Source organism: Dendropsophus ebraccatus, chromosome 5, assembly GCF_027789765.1.
Source record: "Dendropsophus ebraccatus isolate aDenEbr1 chromosome 5, aDenEbr1.pat, whole genome shotgun sequence".
NCBI classification, from domain to species: domain Eukaryota; kingdom Metazoa; phylum Chordata; class Amphibia; order Anura; family Hylidae; genus Dendropsophus; species Dendropsophus ebraccatus.
The window spans coordinates 105,490,951-105,504,078 of record NC_091458.1 but is presented as its reverse complement, the minus strand read 5'-3'; the positions used below and the strand labels follow the sequence as shown (position 1 = coordinate 105,504,078).

At 44.9% G+C, this 13,128-nt stretch overlaps 1 pseudogene; it reads right to left on the bottom strand.

The window, feature by feature from the left end:
- Positions 1–2,898: 2,898 nt before the first annotated feature.
- LOC138794295 (U2 spliceosomal RNA) lies at positions 2,899–3,010 on the bottom strand (annotated as a pseudogene).
- Between the last annotated feature and the right edge of the window lie 10,118 nt (positions 3,011–13,128).

The window sequence follows — 13,128 nt, the reverse complement described above, 5'->3', positions numbered from 1 at the left end:
CAGGAATGGATTTGAAAAGAGGATAAATCCCAACCTTTCCTTTATGACCTGTTCTCTGTTTATAGTCTGTTTCTGACTTTGGCTTCAAAAATCTGTCAGATAAAACTCTCTGTGTAAAAGCAGCCTTACAGATTGGTCTAGAGGTCAATGAGATGTGTAGGGGTGTCATTTTTTTTACATAGAATACTTTTCTTAGTTGTGTTGTTTATTATATATTTTTTTACACGCTTAGTAGTGAAAGCTGTCTGATAGATGGCCTAGTGTTAGCTGGTATAAAATGGCTAACACTAACTCCCACTTTATTAGCCCAGTTTGCCCAGTTCCCAATGGTAACAGTAATCCTTGAGCATCTTTGGTTCTCCTGGACTGGGTGGTAGTAGGCTGGAATTATTAGGCTGGGGAGGGACTACTAGGCGGCTGCTGCTTGTTTTTTTTTATAAATAATTTAGAAAAAACCTTATAGTATGCAGAATCTTGCCATATGCTGCTTACAGCCTGGCACACAAGGGGTTAAGTGAGGATGCATGCCATCAACACTTAATCTTCTGGGGGGCCATATAGATCACACGCTGTACCTATCCCAGCAGGGATGGGGTGAATTGCCCCTCCCCCCTTCTTAGCTGGGGTGAATCTTTATACTCACCACCGACATCTTCATTCTTCACCAGAGCCTGGCACATTGGACTCTGAGGGCCAGTTAACACTGAGCAAGATTGTCGGAATTCCGCTGCAGAATCCCGCCATGCTCAGTGTGCTGCTGTAAGTGAATGGAGAGGGCGCGCGCTCGTCCGCTGCCGCTGCTCTCCGCTCAATTACTATCATGTTAAATCTTTGAGAGGAATGGAAGCGGACGAGCGTGCGCTCTCCCATTCGCTCAAAGCAGGAGGTGTTTCCTCAGTGTGAACTGGCCCTAACTCTTCAAACGTGTCCTCAGCCAGTCAGCAACTGCAGATGGGACATTGCTGTAGCAGCTGATCAGCAGCTAAAGCAGTGTCTGTGCTCAGCCACTAATTGAAAGAAGGGCAGGGGGTAAGTTACCCCCCCCCCCCCAAGTGACAGGGTTCCCTTTAAAGTGACTGTACCACCAGGCCCAGGCTGAAGCACTGGAGGCGGGCCGACCCACCCTTAGTGGGAGGAAACCCCAGCCCCTCTATGATAGGGTTCCATTTATTTTAACGGAGTCATGTCATGGAGGGGCTGGAGTTTCTTCCCACTAAGGGTGGGTCGGCCCGCCTCCAGTGCTTCAGCCTGGGCCTAGTGGTACAGTCACTTTAAGACAGGTCTTCGAGCCTTTGATTTTTGTGTCTTTGCTTGTGTCTCAGTACCCTTGTTTGGTCAGACAACATACTTTCCTTATTTTGGCAAAACAATCCTGTGTAAACCCTGCCCATGCTTAATGGCTTTAGGTGTTTCCCGAAACTTTAAATCAAGTTTTTATATAAAGACATTTTTTTTAAACTCTAGGTAATTTTCTGATGATGTTCCCTTTAAGAAGTTGATGACACAGGACAAGCAATGCTTGTCATGGTGACATCAATTACGTATAGTGTGAGCTCAGGATGCGAGCCTGCTCTGTACACGGCACATCCCCATTGACCATGCTGGCTAATTAACTATTTAAATGCTGCCGTCAAAACTGACAGTGGCATTTAAATTTCATTAAAAAGCCTTCTCAGGTCATCTAGTGGAGGGGACATTGGCTGATCGTTGCCTTTCAGTGAATTTAAAAATCACTGTCCTCAGGCAGACTCTAGATGATGAGATGATAGTAGATAACACTGGTCAATGCTATGCAATGGCATAGCATTGACCAGTGTTAGCAATCTAATGTAATAGTCCCCTATCCAGTGCTACAAAAACATGGCCACTTTTGCACCACTCTTGTCTCCAGATCGGGTGGGGTTGCTTAATTGCAAACCACACCTGAACTGGACAAGAGTTGGCCAAAGTTTTTATTTTTGTAGTGCTGGTGTTAGGAATATGACTTTGCGCTCCTCGGTCTGTGCCGGGCGGTCGAGGAAGCGCTGAGTATGTCTGTGGTTCTGAATTGTGTTGTATTTGCCAGCCACACCCGCTTTTCCTGGCAGACTCCTGGCAGTGCATGGTTTACTGCTCTGCTTGATCTTCTCAGCTGAACTTGCTGCTGGGATCAGGGCTGGTCCAATCATCTGCTGGACTTAGGGCCCTTTTACACGGAAAGATTATCTGACAGATTATCTGCCAAAGATTTAAAGCCAAAGCCAGGAATGGACTATAAACAGAGATCAGGTAATAAAGTAAAGCCTGAGATTTCTCCTCTTTTCAAATCCATTCCTGGTTTTGGCTTCAAATCTTTGGCAGATAATCTGCCAGATAATCTTTCCGTGTGAAAGGGCCCTTAGTCTCTGATCCTAGATAAAAAGCAGCAAGTTTCTTTCTTCCCTGCTGACTATTAGGGTAAATTCACACGGGCCTCTCGCATAAAAAAAACGCAGCTAATCCACAATACATTTATTATTCTTATTATTATTAATACGTGTATTGCGGATTAGCTGCGTTTTTTTTTTATGCCAGACGCTTGTGTGAATTTACCCTTAGAGTTTATTCGCCTGCTCAGCTCCCTGTTTAGTTACTCTGATCTCTGTATTCTGGACCTTCTGCATCTGACCTCGACTATTCTCCTGTTTGCTGTTTTTGTACTACGCCACCCAACTGTTGCTGACCTGGTTTGTCTGACACCTCTTTATTGTGTTTGTTCGTCTGTCCATGCTTTGTGTGTCGCACCTAGTGTAGGGACCGACTCTGTGGTTGTCCAGGCCGTTTAGGGGCGTCCATGGCAAGTAGGCAGGGACAGTGGGTGGGGTCAGCTTAGGGCCCACTGTCCATCTCTTGTCAGACTGCCTTTGCCATACTGACCATAACAGCTGGATAACCCTTTTAATATATGGTACCCAGATAGGGGACGTATCAGATATTAAACTGTTAAGAACAGATACTACACTTGATCTTAGCCAAGAGTCTGAGAAGCGCTAATTTAGCAATTTCTCCCATCTACAAAGAATGCAAAGGTCTGTAACTTTTATCGTAGTTACACTTCAACTGTGAGGCATAAAATCTATTTTAAAAAAATACAGAAAATCATTGTTTGATTTTTAAATAATTTTTTAGCATTTTGTTGCATAAATTAAGTCTTTGATAGAGATGAGCGATACGGGTTTGGGTTTGAGCCCATCCGAACCTGAACGATCGGCATTTGATTAGCTGTGGCTGCTGAACTTGGATAAAGCTCTAAGGTTGTCTGGAAAACATGGATACAGCCAATGACTATATCCATGTTTTCCACATAGCCTTAGGGCTTTATCCAACTTCAGCAGCCACCGCTAATCAAATGCCGAAAGTTCGGGTTCGGATGGACTCGAGCATGCTCGAGGTTCGCTCATCTCTATTTATCACTCCTTTGTCAGTCATAGTCAGTGTTTTACAGTCAGTTCAGAGTGCAGAGCCCCCCCGGCAGCCGCCTATCCTGTTCAATGGGAAAGCTGGCTTTGGGTCAGATAAGGCCAAAAAAGAACTTTTTGGTATCTTGTTGGGAGTAAAAATGAGGAGTACAACCCCAAGAACACAGTCCCAACCGTGAAACATGGGGGTGGAAACATCATACTTTGGCAGTTCTTTTCTGCAAAAGGGACAGTACAACTACACCGTATTAAAGGGAGGGTGGATGGGCCATGTATTAAGAGAGTTTGGCCAACAACCTCCTTTTTTCTGTAACAACATTAAAGATGGGTCACGGCTGGGTCTTCTAGCATGACAATGACCTGAAACACACAGCCAGGGCAACTAAGGAGTGGCTCTGTATGTAGCATTTTAAGGTCCTGGAGTGTCCTAGCCAGTCTCCAGATCTGAACCCAATAGAAATTCTTTGGAGGGAGCCGAAACTGGATGTTGCCTAACAGCCCCAAAACCTGAAAGATCTGGAGATCTATATGATGGAGGGGGGCAAAATCCCTGCCGCAGGGTGCAGTCAGGAACTACAGGAAATGTCTGACCTAATTGCAAAGAAAGGATTTGGTACCAAATAATAAGTTCTTTTTTTTTCTATTGCATCAAAGACTAGAGATGAGCAAACCGGGTTCGGGTTCGAGTCCATTCGGCATTTGATTAGGGGTGGCTGCTGAACTTGGATAAAGCTCTAAGGTTGTCTGGAAAACATGGATACAGTCAATGACTATATCCATGATTTCCACATAGCCTTAGGGCTTTATCCAAGTTCAGAAGCCACCGCTAATCAAATGCCGAAAGTTCGGGTTCGGATCGACTCGAACATGCTCGAGGTTCGCTCATCTCTAGCTATAACCTTTGTCAAATTCAATGTTGAGATGCCATCTAGTGGTAAATAGTTACATGTATTTGCCAATTCCCAGGCTATTTTGTTGTGTTCATATTCAGTGTGACCTTGTTAGTGCAGTCAAAGAACAATTAATGTATAAAGTACACCTTTGGTTTAAGGAGAGATTGTTTAAAAAAAATCCTAGCAGTTTTTAGCGCATTGATCTAGGGGAGAGGTAGCATCTGGATGAAAATAGATAATTTATGTTTACCATTTGGCTTAGCGACTCCAGACATTAGAAATTTTTTTCTAGCTGCCCAGGTTGTTTTTTTTGTTGAAATGGAAACATCTAAAATGTTTCCATTATCTGATGGGGGAAAACAAAGGGGACTATACAAAGTTTTTCCAGTTGTTGGTACTGAATCTGTTAGGTGTGACAACTTGGAATAAAATACAGCAATAATAATTAAAGTATGAGGGAAATTTAAAGAAAAAGTGAATAGAGATTTGGAAGAGCAATTTTTATCAGGTTTATATGAAGCTGGTGTGAAATTGTGTCTTTTAAAATTTTGTTTTCACGTGAGGGAGGCGTGGTTTCATGTTAGCTGCTTTAGTGGCCAGATTTATCATGTGCGATGCTTTTAGTTTTTGCACAAAAAATTGTGCAGTGTATCACCCCTATACTGGTGTAGTTTATTTATTTTTTAACCAAAAAATTGCACAAGATTCATCAAGACCTGTACACCTAATGATAAATTTTGAGTAAGGTCTGTGAGTTCTTGTGCAGCACGGGAAAAAATGCGCAAGCGCAAAATAAATTGTGCACGTGGTGGATGTGCCTCAAAATGTTTTAGGGACTTGCTCCTATAAAGAAAAGAGTGTTCCTAATTCACCAGAACATTAAACAACTTATTCAGAAAGAACTGTCCAACCCAGAATTTCCAGAAAATCAGCCCTGCCCTTTAGGGACTCTGGATCCCTTAAGAATTCGATAGACAAGAGGGCTAAGGTTTACCTAAAAAAGGACTGGGAAGCCGCTACTGCTACATTAAAGGCCCTCATAGCAGCTACCTCAGATCAGATTCTTGATTCCTTTCCTCAGTGGTGTAGCTACCATAGAGGCAGGGTAGGTGGTTGCTATGGGGCCTGTGCAGGTGGGGGGGGGGGGGGGGGGGGAGGGAGAAGGTAAGAGCATGTGTCCTGCTTAACCCCTTATGTACAGCAGTGTGTAAGTGACCCGATGTTTACTTACATGCTACAACACAGAGATCTCTGCTTAACTGCACTGATAACCTCTGACCTCTGTTCTCCAGCTGGCAATCCAGTAGGAAAGGAAAATGTGCAGAGCTCCATGCAGACGTCAGGGGTTACCAGCAGTAAAGCATATATATATAAATGCGCAGTGCTTTGTGTTGTGCGTAGGGGAGGGGGGCCACTTAAAATTTTTGCTATGGCGCCCCGTGAATCCTAGCTACGCCCCTGCCTTTCTTACTATCAGTAATGCAGTCTGTTTTCTCTCCAAAGCATTTGCAGATTCCCTCAGACTCATGAGCCAGATCTGCAGCTCTCTTCACCTCTGTCTTTAGGACCTTATGGCTAAAATATTTTAATGGGGCTGTTACTTCTACATCAAAGTTACACGGTCCACTGTGAAAAAGAATGTCTGTTTGGGTCCTCTCTGGATTCAATTCTAGAGAACCTTAACAGATCTATGTATTCAGATCTTCTAGAGCATCCAGTGTACAACATACCTAGGACCCTCCTACTACAACAGCTACAAACACTACAACTCCCAGCATTTACTGACAGCCTGCAGCCCTCAGGATATGCTGGGATTTGTAGTATATATGAACAGATGATCTAACTGGTGCTGTAGAGAGGATTATTGCTGGATCTTCAGGTCTGATGGTTGTGACCCACAGATTGCATCCACCAGGAGCAGCTACATATCTATCACTTCCCCTTTCTATGTTATTGCCTTTTTTTTTTTAAGTTTGTTCTCTTAGTAACTACAGCTCACAGCATACCCTGAGAACTTGGGACTTGTAGTCCGACTGAAAACATGTTATTCACAAGGGAGTTGTCACAGATAAAGATAAATATCCAGGATAGAACTGCATGTTGCTTCTCACTGGTTCTTTATTGGTGGGCCCCCAGGAATATTTCCTCTGATGGGCCCCAGGTACCCCAATCTGTAACTGGTGAGGGTCTCAAAAGGTGGACCTTCAAAAGTAGTTCCCCAATGCATACATAATTATGTTGTAATATTGTTGCTGATAAATATTACCACCATACAGTGATCACATATTGCCTGTCTTCTGTCTTCTCCGGTCAGAGTTGTTTACTTTTCTTTTTTCTCTCCATTCAGCATGGGCCATCTTGAAGTATTCTCTTGCCCATGAATCCTCTCTCCAGAAACTGCCAAAGAAATTGTTTAGGCTGCTTGCTCCTTCACATATAATAGTTAGGTCCCCTGTGCTTCTATTTAGTAGTTAGGCCTCTCTGTGCCTCCATATAGTTCCCCTGTGCCTAAAAATAGTTCCCATATAGATCCCCTGTCCTTCCCCACACACACATAATAGGTATGCTCTGTACCCCCATATAGTACTAAGCCCCTCTCTGCATTCCCCATACAGCCTTTCCACCCTGTGCAGCCCCCAAATATGGTATTAGTCCCTCCAGGCAATCCCATACTGTATATTTTCCCCTGTTGCAGTTCCCCCTCCTGACCCCATTTATTCATGTATTATTGGACCCACCTTCTCTGCAGGCCACATATAGTATCAGTCCCTCCCCTGCAGCCCCAGTATAGAATCAGTCCTTCCCCATGCAGCCCCTATATAGTTTGAGAACCCCCTGAAATGTCCATGTTTTATTAGTCTCCCCCTGCAGCCCCCATAGAGTATCAATCTCCCATCCCCCTCCTGTGACCCCTATATAGTATCCATTTTCCCTGTAGTCACCATTTAATATCAGCCCCCTCCGGCAGCTCCTAATTAATCAGTCCCCATTTAATCAGTCCCCCCACAGACACCATTTAGTATTTGTCCCCCTTTTCCCATTTATTCAGTTATTCAGCACCCCCTCATGAAGCTGTTTAGTGTCAGCCCTCCAAGTCCCCATTTATTTGCCCACCATTTAGTTTCTCCCCCCACCCTCATGCAGCCACCATTTTGTGGGGAAAATGGAACAAAAAAAAATCACTCGTACTCACCTGTTTTTTTGCTGACTCCTGACTCTTCTGGCCTCTTCATCCTGCTCTTTGCCTCTCTGCTCCAATGCACATAAGGTCAGCATATTGTGCCGGAGCAGAGTGGCCTCTTGTTACTGCAGACATAAGGATGCTTGCAGTCACAAGAGTGATTGACAATGCGAGGCGCCAATGGCTTCTTGTGTTGTCAATCATGGCATCCTGTCTAGCTATAAGCAAGACTCCTTTTTTTTAAAGGGGGGGAGGGGTGATGTGCCTCATGTGCGGTTGCACTCCCCGAAGACCGGCCCTGATTCTTCAATGTTATTTTCTCATGAATACAGTAAATAAATTAGGTATCAAGGGATCATTTTAAATGGATTTCCAGATTTTATCAAGTGTTTTTCCATAGCAAAAAAAAAAAAGAAATCCACTGTATAACAGTACTTGAAATAGTGCAGGTTTTATTTTAGGTGACCTTAGGTTATCTTACCTTCCTCCTGGTCCCATGCTGTTAGTTGGTATAATCTTTGGCCTGGAGCACTGCCCCACCCCCACAGCGTCACCCAGCCCATCCGATTGATAAACAATGGAGTGGGCGGGCTGGATGATTCTGTGGGGACGGGGCAGTGCTCCTAACAGTTCCCGGCCTAAGATTACACCGACTAACAGCATGGGATCGGCGCAGAGGAAATATTATTATTATTATTATTATTATTATTATTATTGTAGTGAAACAAATAAAAATATAAAGTTATTTATAAAAGAAAAAAGTGCCACAAACACATATACAGTGTATAACATAAAGTATAGTATCTATTCTCATCATCAAGTGTTTTTCCATAGACAAGTTATTTTAAATTATCTTTTCATTTTCCTCCATTAAAGGGGAACCACCCACAGGTTAGACAAATCTAACCTGCTAATAGCCCCTGTAGGGCCAGGGACGATGAGGGGGTAGGTATTCCTCCTCGGCGCCGGTCCGATGCTGTTAGTTAGTGTAATCTTAGGGTCCTATTCCACGGGCCGAGGAGGGCCCGATCAACGATGTAAACGAGCGGCGATCTGCTTGTTTACTGGGCCTATTCCACGGCCCGATGATCGTTGAGCGAGGGCTGCAAGGACATCGATACCGATGTCCTTGCAGCATCATACATTACCTGTCCAGGCTTCTTCTCCGCGCTGTCTTCATCCCCGGGTCCCGCGCATTCTATCTTCAGAATGGCCGGTCAGCTAACAGACTGTCCCGGCCTGTGATTGGCTGAGCGCTCCGTCAGCTGACCGGCCATTCAGAAGATAGAGCGCGTGGGAGACGGGGAGGAAGACAGCGCGGAGGAGAAGACCTGCAGGTAATGTATGATGCTGCTGCTTGTCAAATCATCGGCTGATCGTTCTCTCTATTTCACCGAACGATAATCGTCCGAATCGGGCCAAATGGGGCCGATCCGGCTGATTATCATTACTGTGGAATAGGGCCCTTAGGCCGGAAACTGTTAGGAGCACTGCCCCATCCCCACAGCATCATCCGGCCCGCCCACTCCATTGATTATTAATAGGGTGGGCTGAGTGACACCGTGGGGGCGGGCAGGGCCGCCATCAGGGCAGTATTGGTGGTACAATTGTCAGGGGCCTGGGCCCAGACTATGACCAGAGGGGCCCGGCTTACCTGACAGCTGTACAGCCCACAGTTCCCTCCTGCCTGTCTACAATACACAGGCAGGAGGGTGTTACACACAGGCAGGGCCCCCTCTGCATTATCCCCGAGCCCCGCCCCCTCACTACCTTCCGTGCTTTCATCTCCTCTCCTCATTTTGGGACAGAGGAAGGGGAGGGGCCCAGAGCTGCTGTGAGAACCTGAAGAGAAGCTGAGAACTGCACCACATGGAGCCTCCCTGCATACAGAGGTGTGTGTGTGTGTCCATGTAATATATATGTGTGTGTGTGTGTGTGTGTGTGTGTCCATGTATGTATGCGTGTCCATGTAATATGTGTGTGTGTCCATGTAATATGTGTGTGTGTGTTAACATGGAGTTAAGTAAGTAATGTGCACAAGTGTGTATATCTGTGTAAAGTGTGACTGCATGTAATGTATACTGTATGTCTGTGTATGATATACAGTATGTAAAAGTGCACCTGTGTGTGTGTTAGTATGGATGTAAGTAATGCTGCGTTTACACGTAACGATAATTGGCCCGATCATACAATTAACGATGTCGGAGTAACGTTTTTTTTTTCATAACGAGCAGCGTTTAGACGGTACGATATATCGTACGGAAAATTCGTTGTGCGATCGTTTTGCGAACGTTTAAAGTGACACTGTCACCCCTTTTGTGCATTCTGACATCTCTACACAGGTGTAAAGGGTAAATTTAGCGTTTTCCATACCTTATTTCATATCATACGTCATGGTGCTTGTTCAAGTAAAAAGTGTCCTTTTATCAACTGCAGATTGTATTAAGTGGGCGTGACCTCACGGCATTATCGCCACTTAGCCCCGCCCACAACGGTACAGTTGGCCTTTCGGCCAGCCTGTTCCAATAGCCGGAGAGGGGGCGGGGCCAACTGTGGCGTTGTGGGCGGGGCTAAGTGGCGCTAATGCCACTTAACTCAATCTGCAGTTGATAAAAGATTACTTTCTACTTGAACAAGCACCATGACTTCTGATATAAAATAGGGTATGAAAACGCTAAATTTACCCTTTACACCTGTGTAGAGATGTCAAAATGCACAAAGGAGGTGACAGTGTCACTTTAAGCCTATCTCACACATTGGTTAAATCGGCGAACGACTGTTCACACGGAACGATTTGCGAATTTTTTGCGAACGACCATTTGATAACATGTTGAAAGATCAAAATGCGCGATGTATCGTTCGTCATATGATCATTCGCTGTGTTTACACGTACGATTATCGTTCGAATTTGATCGTTATCGCGCAAATTTGTACGATAATCGTTACGTGTAAACGCGCCATAAGTAATGTGCATAAGTGTGTACTGTATATCTGTGTAAAGTGTGACAGGCTATGGCACACTGAGGCAGGCAGGATTGAATTCCACCTGATTTACTCAGTGGGAACATACCCTTGGGGCCCTTTTACACAGAAAGCTTATTTGACAGATTATCTGCCAAAGATTTGAAGCCAAAGCCAGGACTGGATTTGAAAAGAGGAGAAATCTCAGGCTTTCCTTTATGACCTGATCTCTGTTTATAGTCCGTTTCTGGTTTTGGCTTCAAATCTTTGGCAGATAAAAGGGCCCTTAGGGTCCATTTCCACAGAAAGATTATCTAAATTATCTGCCAAAGATTTGAAGCCAAAGCCAGAAACAGACAATAAACAGAGATCAGGTCATAAAGGAAAGCCCGAGATTTCTCCTCTTTTCAATTCCATTCCTGGTTTTGGCTTCTGATCTTTGGCAGATAATCTGTCAGATAATCTTTCTGTGTAAATGGACCCTTATGCTAAATTTACACGGAGTGATAATCTGCCGAATCAGGCTGATTTGGCAGATTATCACCAACAATCAGCTGATGAAACGTTCATTTATTCCAGTTTAAAAATCATCGGCCGTCAGGTTACACCTAGTGATGCACGCCCTGCTGACAATGATTTTTAGGCTGGAATAAATGAAAATATCAGCCAGCTGATGAATGCGCAAAAAATCTAAATAAACCTTATGCACACCTGTCCGCGTTCCCGGTGTCCTTCTATCTTCTGCCTGGTGTCCTTCTATCTTCTGCCTCCTCCCAGCAGCCGCTGCCGCTGGAACTTCTCAGACGGTCTCTGAGGTGAAAGGCTGCTCAGCCAATCACTGACCAGAGTGGTCCAGTCTCGGCCAATGATTGGCTCAGCAGCTGTTATTTCAGAGAGAAGCTCCAGTGGCGGCTGCGGACAGAAGAAGCGTAGACAGGTGTGCTAAGGTTTATTATTTTACACTGGGGCAAGGACTGCTTAGACATCGCTAACGAATATATATATATATATATATATATATATATATATATATATATAGATATATATATAGATATATATTGATATATTGTGTTATGGCCAATAATCGTCCCGTGCAATAGAAGGCAATGATCAGCCGAAATGAACAATGTCGGCTGATCGTTGTTGGTGTTTGTCTTTCAACATGTTGAAATACAAATGACAAAGATAGCAGCGATCTGCTGCTGTCACACCGTGGAATAGGACCGCCACCATCCTCTATGGGCTGCCCAGACGATCTAGTGATCACCCGGGCAGCCCCACTGCACCTCCTCGCGGCCTCCCCTGTGTAATAGCGGCTGTGAGCAGAAAAAGAGGAGCAAGCGAGTGCTGACAGTGCTCGTTTGCTTCTCACAGTCACCCTGTGTGATAGGGGCTTTACAGTGCAACTGATTATGGGAGACAGGCTCCATTACAGTCTATGGAGCTTATTTCCTGTGATCAGCTGGACTGTGCCCTGAGCTGGGGAGGGAACCATGCTACTGTGCATTTTACTTGGCTATAGCTAAGGATTAGAGGGGGTTTAGACCCTGACCAGTCTAAACTTCATACATATTGAAAAAGTTAAAGGGGTACTCCTATCATAATTGATATTTAACTATTGTATTGCCCCACAAAAGTTATATGACATCTAAATATACTGCCTATACTGCTTCAAGACGCATAGTGCTATATTATCTGCACTCATTATCCGCAGTCTTGAACGCTATAGAAAAATGCTTTTGTCACGTCTTGCTGGCTAGGATCGGACACCATCTTGGGTCAGTGACGTGTCTGCTTGGTGGCCCTGGTCCTAGCGTTGGGGCATGTAAGAGACTAGAAGGCCGCCTTTTTCCTCCCCCACTTCCCATCTCTTGCGAGACTTGGTAACAGCAGATACAGAGCAAAGGGCCATCACAATCTTCTCAGTTACCAAGTCTGGCAAGAGATGGGAAGTGTAGGAGGAAAAAGGCGCCTCCTAGTCTCTTACATGCCCCAACGCTAGGACCAGGGCCACCAAGCCGACACGTCACTGACCCAAGATGGTGCCCGATCCTAGCCAGCAAGATGAGACAAAAGCATTTTTCTATAGAGTTCAAGACCTCCGATTGCGGTAAGTGCAGATAGTATAGCACTATGCGGCCAGAAGGGGTAGTGAGAGTATATTTAGATGTTATATAACTTTTATGTGGAAATACAATAAAATATGAATTTTGGCTGGAGTACCCCTTTAATTAAAATAACAGGCATTCCTAAAGGGTACCTGCCACAAAGTTCATGTCTTCGGAGTGGCGAGCAGACGTAGCTGCTGCTGGGAGTTTGAGCATCATGTTTTAGTTAATAGAGCTCATGCACAGAACTCGGCTGGTGTGGGACGTATCCAAAGCAACTGTTTCTGTACGCCACTCCGTAGACATCCGTTAAAGATAGATCACAAATTTTTGTGATTTTTGGTGTTGCTAATTGTTGGGTGGGGGGCCTGACACTTTGGATGTATTGGACCCCAAAATTCCTGATGGCGGCCCTGGGGGCGGGGCAGTGCTCCTAACAGTGCTGCAGGCCAAAGATTATACCAACTAACAGCACGGGACCAGCGTTGAGGAGGAAGGTAAGATACATACCTTCTTCCTCAGCGTCACGGGTGCTATAGGAGGCTATC